We start from the raw sequence: 11,929 nt of genomic DNA, 5'->3' as shown, positions 1-11,929 counted from the left end.
GAGCTATGTTTTCATGAAAAGAAATGTACATTTTGTCCGTTGTATTGTAAAACTGCTGCACCCACATCTTTATTGAACAGCCTGTGGTAGGTCATGGTTGCACCAGAAGAGGGTCTTTGCAATATAACTGAGAATTACAAATGCATAGAGCAATGTTCTGACCGTGTGTCCTTGGAATCATGTTCATACAGTATGCAACAAATATGAATAAGCATGTAGCATCATTGCGGGAAGTGGAGTGACATTCATAGCACAGGGACATGTCAAGGTGTGCGACATTGAATACACGTCATGAATATAGGCCTTTTCAGACTTGACAACATAAACATTCTGGGCCACTTTGTATTTACCTATTGCAATGGTTGTTAATGCGGTAGCTGACAGGAAGTAAACTTGGACCAAAGCTGTTGCCCCAGCAACAGAAGTTTCCAGAACAGTGATCGCCATCCAATCGCAGAAAAAAATTAAATTCTTGCAGAAATCTCCAAATGTCAAACGTTTTTGATACCAAATCACAGCATGGCTTTTACTATGGCGTTTCTCAAGGTCTTGGTGTCTTAATGTGGAATTTTTGGAGGGATTATTGATACATTTTATCAATTCTCGAGTGGTAAAAGAAATTGTTAAATTTAGCACCAAATCTGTGTAACAAATGGTATCAATCCAAAGATTGCTGCAACAACTTATGAGACATAATATAGCATGGGAATGGCCGTCAAATACTTCTATCATAATGTTCTAAACCCCTTATACACTTTCACAGTTTATTTTAATTAATTAAAATCTGTTTTATTGTTCAAAAGGGCATCAGACTGTTGATTTAAGACAGGATTGAAAAATTGTGAACCTATCCTTTAAGACCATTTACAGATGCACTCGTCATTTCTAAAACTAAATGGTTGTGAAAAGAAGACACTCTACCATCACAATTTAACATATTTTGTACTGTTTATAGTAGAATTGGTTAGTGAATACATAAGAAGAAAAAAAAAAAACAGCCAAACATGGTGTGTTTAATTACGACACACGCGGGAAACTGAATGGATGTCAAATAATCATAAAAAAAAAACATTCAAAAACTCAAATCACGCTGGCATTATCCTCAATTATGTTCCCATGGTATCAAACCTTCTGTTTTGCTAAATTGCCAGCCTGCCTCATGTCCCAGGCAATATCAACACGCTACATCAACACAGTCAATCACAGTTAGACACACACCCACTCACACAGATATGAATGCAAATACTCCTTAATCTGCTGGATGTGATGAAACAGTTACTTTTATCATTGAAACCGCTCCGTCGCAGTCATGTGTTCGGAGTGCTAATACGTGTCGCAGATGATGTTACGTGCAGTATTTCAACGTCAGAGATAATGGCTTCGTAATACACACTGCGGCTCAGCCCTCTTGCCACAGCTACAGAAACATATTACCGTTCTTTTTCAGCCGGAGCCATTCAGCCCCGTTCTCCATCCTGCCACATGACATCTATTACAATACTAGTCAATGAGATTCACAGAATGGCAATGGAAGGTTCTCCCAATGTCAGCTCTCCTGTCTTTGAAATGAAGTCAACGATTAAAAGGAGTAAAGACGGGGGAGCAATAGGCCGCATTCGAGGTGATAGACAGCCAAAGAGAGAGGAGTTCTTCAAGTGGCCATTTGCTGCGTGGCCACAAAATGACGGCCCCAATTATTTCTTCGCAGCGTGCTCGTGTGTGTGTGTGCGTGTGTGTGTGTGTGTGTGTGTGTGTGTGTGTGCAGAGGCAGCTGAGGAGAAAAATGAGCCCTATTCGCACTGTTGTAATGAAGTATTACAAACAAAGTAAGAGATCTTGAATGGCTCTCACATGCATTACCAGATCCATCTGCAACGGCTGCTTCACATCTGTGATCACTTTATAATAATGACACAGCCCTCATTTCCACTTGAAAATCTTCCACTTTTTTTTGTCTTTTCGAATCCACTCTATTCACAGCGGAGTCATCTTGTAAATGCTTAAAGAGGCAGGATTGTAGTTTGGAAATGTGAAGTCATCAGTATGCTTCAAATGAAGCGTGTGTTGATGTTTTTTTTTTCCAACCATTTCTTAAAGGGTAATTTTGGTATTTTTCAACCCTATTTCCCATGTTTTTGTGTCTAACTGACTAATGGGGACAACAGTCTCTGAAATGGTCCAGGGTGGGGAGACGAGGGTTCTGTAATTCATCAATACAACGTTCACGTCTTTTTTGTAAAAAAAAGTAGTGAGCTGATCATCATTACTTTTTTTTTGTTGTTGTTGTGAACAAATATCATTCATGAAACATTATTTAAACAGTGTCTGAATCTGCTCTTTTAGGGCAAACATTTTCAGAATAATTAAATGTTCAGACGAAGGCTGTGATGTGTAAATAATAAAATAATTATTCAACTATTGTAGGATTTGTCTTTAAACTTTTTGGGAGTTATCTATAGTAATAGCCTAATAATAATGGTCCAAAATGATGTGGAATTGCATAAGTCAAAAACCTTAAGATTCCTTTTAGGACGATCCCCAAACCCAATATCACCTAGTATGTTTTATTCACTATGGAAATTGAATTGTGTCTCTTCATCCTGCTGCATAATATGTAGGAGCATCCTGACTGGGACACTGCTCTAAAACCTGAATGATACCCGACTAAAGGCTACAAATAACACAATCCCTATTAATACTAAACACACCATCGTAACCAGGTAGTGTTCCAGTTGGATTATTATTGGAGTATTATAGGCCTACTATAAAAGAGGCATAGCCCAAGTATAATAATAATGAACTAGAATGGCACTCGGAGAGCGCACACCTCCACCAAGCTGCCCGAGTACGACGAACAAAGTATACTCACCCAAACCATCATCTTTACTCTTTCCAACAATCAAGTGTGCTTTGGTCGAACTCAACTTTAAGTTCATCAAGTTTAATGTGAAAAAACGCAGAATCTACAGTTGTCCCCACACCCCGCTCTCTCTCTGTCCCTCTCTCTGAAGGAAAGAGGTCATGCGTCATCAATGCGTCATCAGTTAATATGTGTTATACCTAGAGGTCTTAATGTTCTGGCTGATCGTAAGCCTTAAAAAAAATTCTGCATCCGTATGGCCACCAAAATCAAACGGATTGTTCATTGTGCCACACCCCACCCCTCCAAAAAATTTCAATCAAATACATTACAGACTTTTGGAGTAATCCTACAAACGGACAAACAAACAAACCAACAAACCAACGCCGGTGAAAACACAACCTCCTTCCTAGTCCTTCGGCCTTGGCGGAGATAATAAATGAATAAATAAGAGCAAGACATTGCTGATACCACCGATACACATACCAACATGTGAGTAAGAGAGTACTGGCACTTATTTTTGTCTTCAAGCACTGGCAATTGGGACAAACTGGCACCGTCATCTACGTCCACTAACAGTGCTTGTTTTTGCCATGACAGGCTCTGTTTGATATTATAAGTGTCTGACATAATGTAAAGAGTTTCGCTCAAGGAGAAGTCTCATGAAATCTGGCGAGGTGACGTTTTGCCGGAAGACAACGGTGGAATAGTGGAATACATCCATCCATGGTGGAAATGCAGAGTTTATAGAGTATATAGATATTCAGATTTCACAACCAGACTTCTCCTTGAGCGGGACTTGGACACAATAACAAACAGACCGGATAGAGTGAAAGGTAAGAAAAAGGTTTTATTTCTCTGTAGGTCCTTTCCATAATGTTGTCAGACACTTAAAATAACAATCTGAGCCTGTCAGTGGCAAAAACAAGCACTTTTAATGGACGTAGCGTTACACTGACGCTGCTCACTTGCCCTCCTAGCTCGTTACAGCGTTATCCCTCAATACTGGAGCAATTTCCGAGGGTTGAAAAATATCGAAGTTACCCTTAAAGGCAAAAGTGTTTCTACCTGTTCTGACTGGCCGGGGTAAAAAGCCTGCCATCATATTCTCATTCTTTTTGCATCCTTTGTAGCCTTTCCAAGAATCCTGGGTCTGATTTACTATAAGAAATCAGCACTGTGGGAGTACTTAGCTCCTGATTTACCAGGCATCACACAGTCAAGCTCCTGGACTGCAACGTCAGTGAGTGGGCAGGTCCAGCAGCTCAGAGGGCAGCAGGTAGAGGTGGAGATGGAGATAGTACAGCTGATATTTCACTAGAACACTGGTGCACATGCATTCAAATGCATTAAAGACTGTAAATGCCTTATGCCTTTGCAATACAACCGTCAAGTTCAAATTCAAATGTTATAGCTACAACTCTCCACATCCTGTCTGTTTGGTACAAAAGGAAATATCTTTATTCATGAGTATTGCTCTATTTTTTCTTTCTATGTGATACTGATATGGTGCAGGCTTTTCTCACCACAACCTTCCTTGTGGTTCCTGTAAATCCCGTCTGTGCTACAGAATTATCTGACCTTCACAAATTGTTTTATTTACATCCGGCGGAGTATATAATTGACCTCTGTTAAAAAATGTCCACATGTATTAGTTGCAATGTCCTCCCTTAAATGCTATATGCAATGATGAGAGAGGCGCACCTTGCAATTGCAGCCTGCAGTGAGATAAAGATGCCGAAATGCACATTCTGGGGCAGAATGCATCAAACCAGTTGTGTCTTTGTAGTCTTAAGGCAATGAATCGTATACAAATGGGGGATTTAGGGTGGAGTTTATTAAATGATGAGCTGCCTGTGTAACCTACTGTATATTAGCTAATGATATTGTGAAGTATTTACCGACAGACAACCACCCCAACTCGTCAAATACCGCCGTTTGGTCAGTGTCCCTCGGAACCCGATGCACGGAGGCACCCTATAGCCACAGTATGTGACGAACCGGGCTTTCAACTAACTCCCATGTAAACCCACTCGCGGTGTTAATGGACCGTTGGAGCAAGTGACGTAGTATTAATAGCGTGAATGTCTGTTTAGGGTGGGAGGGGTGTGGGAGGGGTGGTGGATGGATCAAACAAACACAAGACTTTCAACCGGGAGACAGCTGTTCGTGTCCCATGTGAAACTAAAAGTAACGTTCACTTATTTTGTCACTTGACTCGTTGGTATCGCCAGCTCCGTCAACCACGACTCTTTCCTAACTCTAACTAAGCGGTTGTGTTGCCTAAACCTAACTCCCTGTGGAAACGGAAGTTTATTTTGAAAGAACACTATGCATGTAACGAGTGTTCATTGACGCACCGTCCCCGGTCTGTCCAAAAGTAACGCAAGAGGGGTACGTGCATCGGTCTCTGATGCCGACGGGCCCTGACCAAGCAGCGGTATTTGATGAGTCGGGAGTGAGAATGTGTTGCGACAGAAGGAAAGAGCCCACAACTTCAATTAGGCTCATTCTTTTTAAACTGTCTTATTAAAGATGTCCATTTCAGGTGACCGGAGGTGCCAACATTTCTTTAAGATTATACATTACGTACAAGTGCCCTACATAACCACCCTTAGCAACAACAACTGGTTTGCATATTTATAATAGCAGCAATATTGTTTTATGTATATTTGTTTATTTCGTTTTTGTTTGTTATGCTTTGTTTTGTCTCTCATTTCATCTATATTCCTATTTCTGTCTATTCTCATGGATTGTGTCCATTTTGTATATCATACAAAATACATAAGTATGGAAGTTATAACAGATTATTATATAACAGTATTATATATTTGGGTCAACCAACTATTGGTAACCTGTGACCTTAAATGCTGACTTCATTTATCAATCTTGCATTATCATTCCAGCATGCAAGATTTTTTTGTCCTTTTTATTTTTTACAGAATAAGAAACAGATTTGATATTTTAATGCCTTTTTTATTTCACATTTAGCAAGTTTGACTTCTAATAAGTATAACAACACGGTGGTTCAGTCAAATACCTGCCTGGATAGACAGACAACAGCACCAACTCAGGTGTAACCATTCCAATTTTTTTTTTACGATGTTATTTGTTGTATTCTTCAACTAATTAAAATTATTGTATCTGTGCTAAATGCAGCTCTGAGTTATGGAACCATAAAACCTCTTTTCACACTCTTCTAATGTTTCTTCAGTAAAAAGGCTTCTTTTCATTCTCTTATCTCTTATTTCCCCCCTTCATCATGCGTCTTGGCTCACAGTCAGGTGCAGGAGCGGAATCTGTGATAAATTACTTTTAGCCCTGGGCGGAAGTTTAATTTCTATTTTAGGCTATATCTGTTTTGGCTGTTTATCATAATAGAAGCTCACCTGTATAAAAAAAAAATAGCCTGCAGACTATATTTAGAATATTATCTGTTCTCGTTGTTCAGTCATGTCTAGCCCTTTAGCAATAACCACGTTTGATTTTCTCTGTCATTTATATAGTCAGATGTGAACCAATTCATCACAGTGTGTGCGGGGCTGTAACAGCTGGGATGTAGTCTATAATTGCCACTTTTTTTGAAAATGGTCATTAAATGTTTTCTGCACATCAGGGCATCATGCTTTTGATTGGAAATTATAGATTTACAAGCTAGAGAAATAAATGTAGACCAAATAACTGCAAGGGAGATTACTTATAACATGTAATTCTTTAAATATACAACCCATCTTTTATAGTTCCATATATTTCTAAGAGAGCAATGATTTCTTTGTTTTTTTTTCTTTTTCGACAACAAATCTATTAGGCCCTGTCATCTAAAAGGAAAAGTCAATAACAATTTAATGTGCTCAAATTGGAAGTATGGAGGTATGTTGATGAATGGCTGGCGTCTGAACTGACACATCATAGATTAAACGTGCTGAATTTGATATCCAGAGCATTAACAATATAGCAGCAATCAACTATTGTCTATGTAAAGATATAGAGGAGTAATGTCTACCTGAGCAGAGAATGAAGTCTGTATCTCTCTCTCTCTGTGTATTGCAATCAGAGCTTCTCTTTTGTTTTTTATGTATAACGAATATGTTCCTAATGACAGACTGCAGAAATCCACGTTTGGAGAAAATTCAAGTTGTTAGATGGGTCAAACAGACACAAATCAACATTCACTTATTTTAATTTACGTCCGTAGCATAATAACCAGGGCTGTCAATCGATTAAGATATTTAACCTTGATTAATTGCAGGATTTTCCATAGTTAATCATGATGAATCGCAGATTAATCACAGATTTTCTGTTCAAAATGTACCTTAAAGGAGATTTGTCAAGTATTTAATACTCTTATCAACATGGGAGTGGACAAATATGTTGCTTTAGGCAAATATATGTAACTACAGGTATGTATTATTGGAAATCAATGAACAACACAAAACAATGACAGCCCTAATAATAATATTACAAACATAGTAATTTTGAGCAAAACCATGATGTTTGTTCTACTAAACCCAACCAAGTAGTTTTGTTGTATGTTTTCTTTAATTTTGTTTCAATTTACAACGTTAACTATGTCTTTAAAACTGTTTAAAACTGCTACCGTAATCCGGGAGAAAACACAATCGCCATGTTGAGAGCCGTTTGGAGGCAATCCTGGCAAGTCATGGTTTAATTTTTTTTTAAATTGTCTAATGATATGTGTGTTCATGTGAACCTCTAGGAAACTGCTCATCAAACAGGAACAATATGCAGAGACTAAACTTTAACGTTCTGTCGCCCTAACCGTCTGGGGTGTATATCACGTTATCTGTGCCGATACAGACTGAGAGGCAATAAGCTGCTTCAGAGCATTAAGGCCCATTGGCAGGTGATCCAGCTGTGCTGTCGTCATCAGTAACTGACGTTGCTTCAGATGACACTTGAGAGGGATTTATGTACCAAGAGACGAGGCTTACTGGCAGACGAAAGGGCAAACGTGGTGCTAATGGCTGAGAAATGTTTAGGTCTTGAGTAATAAATAGGCTGTGTGGTTCTCTTTAGCTTGTTAGATAATCCACTCTCCATCAGCGAGTGAGCTGCTGATTGGGTTGTTGATTGTCAGTGGGATCGGCACTACTGGCAATCCTTTCCCATTTCAGGGAGGTACTTGAACAGCAGTTGTTATTGCTTGATATTGAAACAAAGGAAGTGTAGTATTATGTGGTAACACAGGCAGGGATCATGTTCTAGACTAGTGAAATGGCCTTTAAACCTGATTCATTCTGTCATTCCCCATACAATATTTGGTATTTAATTCTTAACATTTCCATCTCAATTATTGTATATATTAAAAAATGTTGTCAGACAAAATTTTTTTTTTTTATAATAATATAATAATATAAGACATATTGAGGTGCTTGAATTTAGTCCACCCTGCTTCCACTCTTTGTGGCAGGCTAAACATATTTGTCTTGGGATTCTTTGTAGAGAAATTCAGTTTCAAAGATCAACTAATTGATTGGTATAGTAAGACTTTATTTGGTCGAGGACAGCTATATATTATTTAGATGTTTTATTACAGAAAGTGTGTTAAACCCATGACCAAAACAGTCATACATTCAGTCATTGTGTACTTATGGGTGTAATTATAGTGAAAGTAAATGATTCCCCTTTTTGCTGGGGACCCCCTCAAGGAACCCTGGGGGTCTCCCGGACCCCACTTTCAGAACCACTGTTCTAGAGCAGCGTTTGCCAATTTTTTTTTTTTTCCTGTGGACTCACTTTTTAAAAATAACAAACCATCACAACCCAATTCACAATGGGCTTTATCCGCATCACCTTATATTATCTTGAATAGGTAAACCAGCTATTTTGAAGAGATATATGTTTCATAAATCACAACTTTATTTTATGCATGTGTTATTGAAAACATATACACATTTTAAATTATTTATTACTATTATAATTACTATTATAACTATTATATATACAGTATTTTAGAGGTTTTAGACCTCTGCTAAGCGCCAAAATAAGGAGGTGTAAAGTGTTTAATCACACGGCAATGCACCAACCTCCCTCTCTGCTGTTCCAGTAAGACTGATCTGTTTTTGTGTGGAAAATAAACAGATTGAAAGGATTAAAGGTTGTGACTCTTTGACTCTTTGCTCGGGCGCGTCATACTCTAGCTCTTTTACCAATAAAAAAAAATCCTGACTGTTCTAGATGAATCTCTCTGCTTTATGTGATATAGCAGCCCGCAAATACTTTATTTTCCAAAGTGTCAGAGTGTACCTTTAATTGGGACATCTAGAGGGAAGATGTATGTTTGCATTCGTCATAAAATCTCAAAGCCCTGGTGGTCGTTTAAGTGTAACTTAAAAGTGTATTTAGGCTCGCTAGGCAACCGCATGGCACAAAGGTAAGGGACCTGTCTGTCACTGATTTATTGTCACTACCTGAGATGCCCCAAAACAACCTTGAATCGACTTGACAGCAGGGTGTCACTCTCACGTCCTCCTGTGTGTGCAGTTCACTCCCTTCTTTCGTGCCCCCATGGCAACCCGAGATGATTTGAAGGAGAAAGGAGGATTTTGCTGGAGGGTTGTTTCCATATTGGATGGCAGTTAGATTTGGAGCTGCGGCGGCAAGGCATCGCTTTTTTGCACGCTGGATATAAAGACCTAATAATGTACCGTGGACCCTGACGAGCACACGCACATCTTTCAACATCTATGATTAATAGTGATTGGAACTAATTTGTTTGTTTACATGTAAGGAAAGTGCTCAGGAGAACAGTACATGCACTGTCCCCGGCTCTATAGTTTAATGAGGCAGGCTTCACATTCTGTCAACGCACATTCAACACTCAATTCTCTTGGGCTCTCTTTTTTAATCAACACACCCACTCAGTGCAGCAACATTTCCATAACTGCAGTCATACTCTCATGTTGGGTTAAACTCAAAGCTTTGTATTCGCACACTTTAAAGGTGATATGGTCGTTATTCAGTCAGTGACAGACATCCTAAGCCCGCCTAGCGGTATACTTTTGGCTGATATGCCAATATGATTTTGTTCCAAGCCTTTCGGTGATCCTAAATCCTACAGCGGTGAGAGATGCTTAGCATTGATGGGTCCGCGCTAACACATTTCCATTCCTCTGGGTGTTTTGTGGAACAAAACAATCAAGCAGGGTTAGAAAGTCACACGGTACATTACAGTGACGGATTCCTGAAAGCCCAATAAAGACCCTTACATCAATGCCAGTTTCAATTGATTACTTTTAATGAGCGCAAATAAATAATGCAGGACTGTTCTCACACACACACACACACACACACACACTGGCAAGCAACAGAAACTTTAGTAAAGTTGAATGCCCTTCGATTGCTTTGCCTTTGTTAAAATGTCTCTGAGCAGAATTGCTTGTTAGCACTTTGCCAGCCACCAGATCCCAATCACAACAATAAGACGGTGTCAGAGGACCCTTCATCCTGTTAAGTCTGAGGCACCGGTCAGCATTTGTAAAAGCATGTGGGACATTTGTATTCATTTAAAGGCAGCCCCGTCTCCTAAGAAATACGTTCCCATACAACAAAACTGCATTGTTAATTATGTTTCGAAGGAAACGTATTTTGTCGTTTGTTTTTGACGTTTCACAAATACGTTTGTAATGACAGTCCACGTTAGCAGGAGTTCGGGGTGAAACAAGTTATCAAGCATTGGTTTTTATCTCATCTGGATTATTGCTCAGCAGTTTGGTCCAGTACTTCATTAGGTAATATAAGAAAATTGCAACTTGTCCAGAATAAAGTGGCACATCTTGTGGGTGGAGAACAAATGTTACCAAAAAGCATGAATGATGATCTCTCTTGGTTTGAAGTGAAACATAGATTGCTCTATTCATTGATGGTTTTCATTAAGAATGTTACAACAACAAAGACTCCACTGATTTTTTACAAAAAACTGTCCTTTAGTTCCACAATTATTCCACAAGATATGCTGCTGCAGGTTGTTTTACTTTACCAAGATCCAAAACCAAATCAAGTCAATGTACAGCAAAATACAGAGCAATGCAAAAATGGAATTCACTCCCAAATCATATTATACAACAAAATTATAAATATAGTTTAAAAAAAAAAACACTAAACGAGCATTACTTAAGAAGAAACTTTAGTAATTATTAAGTATTCGTTGGTGTGTAAAGGTATTATGGGATTATTATTAACATTTCATGTTAAATGATGATATTTATCTGTTAGATCATGATAGATTCAGTTGGATGCTTTCTGTTTTCTCTGTTTGTGTTATTTAAACTGTGTCAATTGTTATTGTTTTATTTACAGTAGACATGCATTACGATGTGTTATGTTAGTATATTATGAGTAGTGTGGATGTGTATTTTTGTATTGTCACCATGTAAACTGTGTGGACCCCAGGACGAATAGCTGCTCATATGCAAAAGCTAATAGAGATCTAAATAAACAAACAAACAAACAAACAAACAAACAAACATGGGACTTTTACCCAGGAAACAGCTGTTCATGTCCCGTGTGAAACTAAAAGTCAACATTCATTATTTTAATTAATGTCTAAATGACGTAGCAAACATAGTAATTTTAAGCCAAACCTTGCCAAACTGCGACCGTAATCCGAGAGAAAATCCTTTTCCCTCGAAATGTAATTAAGAATATGCCAGGTTTTGTTTTATGGGAATTTTGACAGAGTTGTTCTGGGAAACCCAATTTAGCCGGAGCAGTATAACTTTTTCTGGCATCGCTAAGGGCAGGTCATAGATTTTGTTTAACCCGTTTGTTCCGGGTAGAGTTTGCAGAGTAGGTTTGTTCTTGCTCTTGATTCTTCAGGAAAAAGTGCTACATAGTCATGAAGAAAGACACATTCACATCCAAACTGTTCTCATTCCCAACTCGTTGGTTAGGACACCATGGCGCCACCATGGAGGCAAAAATGTGTTCTCATAGCACACGGAATGTCCTTATAATGTCGTGCTATTTATACGCCTTCCCATGAGGGTTGGTTTGAAAGCTTCGTGAATAACAAGTGAGTTGGACCTCTTTTTCTGGATTTCCTGGAGA

Source organism: Sebastes umbrosus, chromosome 21 (genome assembly GCF_015220745.1).
Source record: "Sebastes umbrosus isolate fSebUmb1 chromosome 21, fSebUmb1.pri, whole genome shotgun sequence".
In the NCBI taxonomy this organism is placed as follows: Eukaryota; Metazoa; Chordata; class Actinopteri; order Perciformes; family Sebastidae; genus Sebastes; species Sebastes umbrosus.
This window is presented reverse-complemented; position numbering follows the sequence as displayed.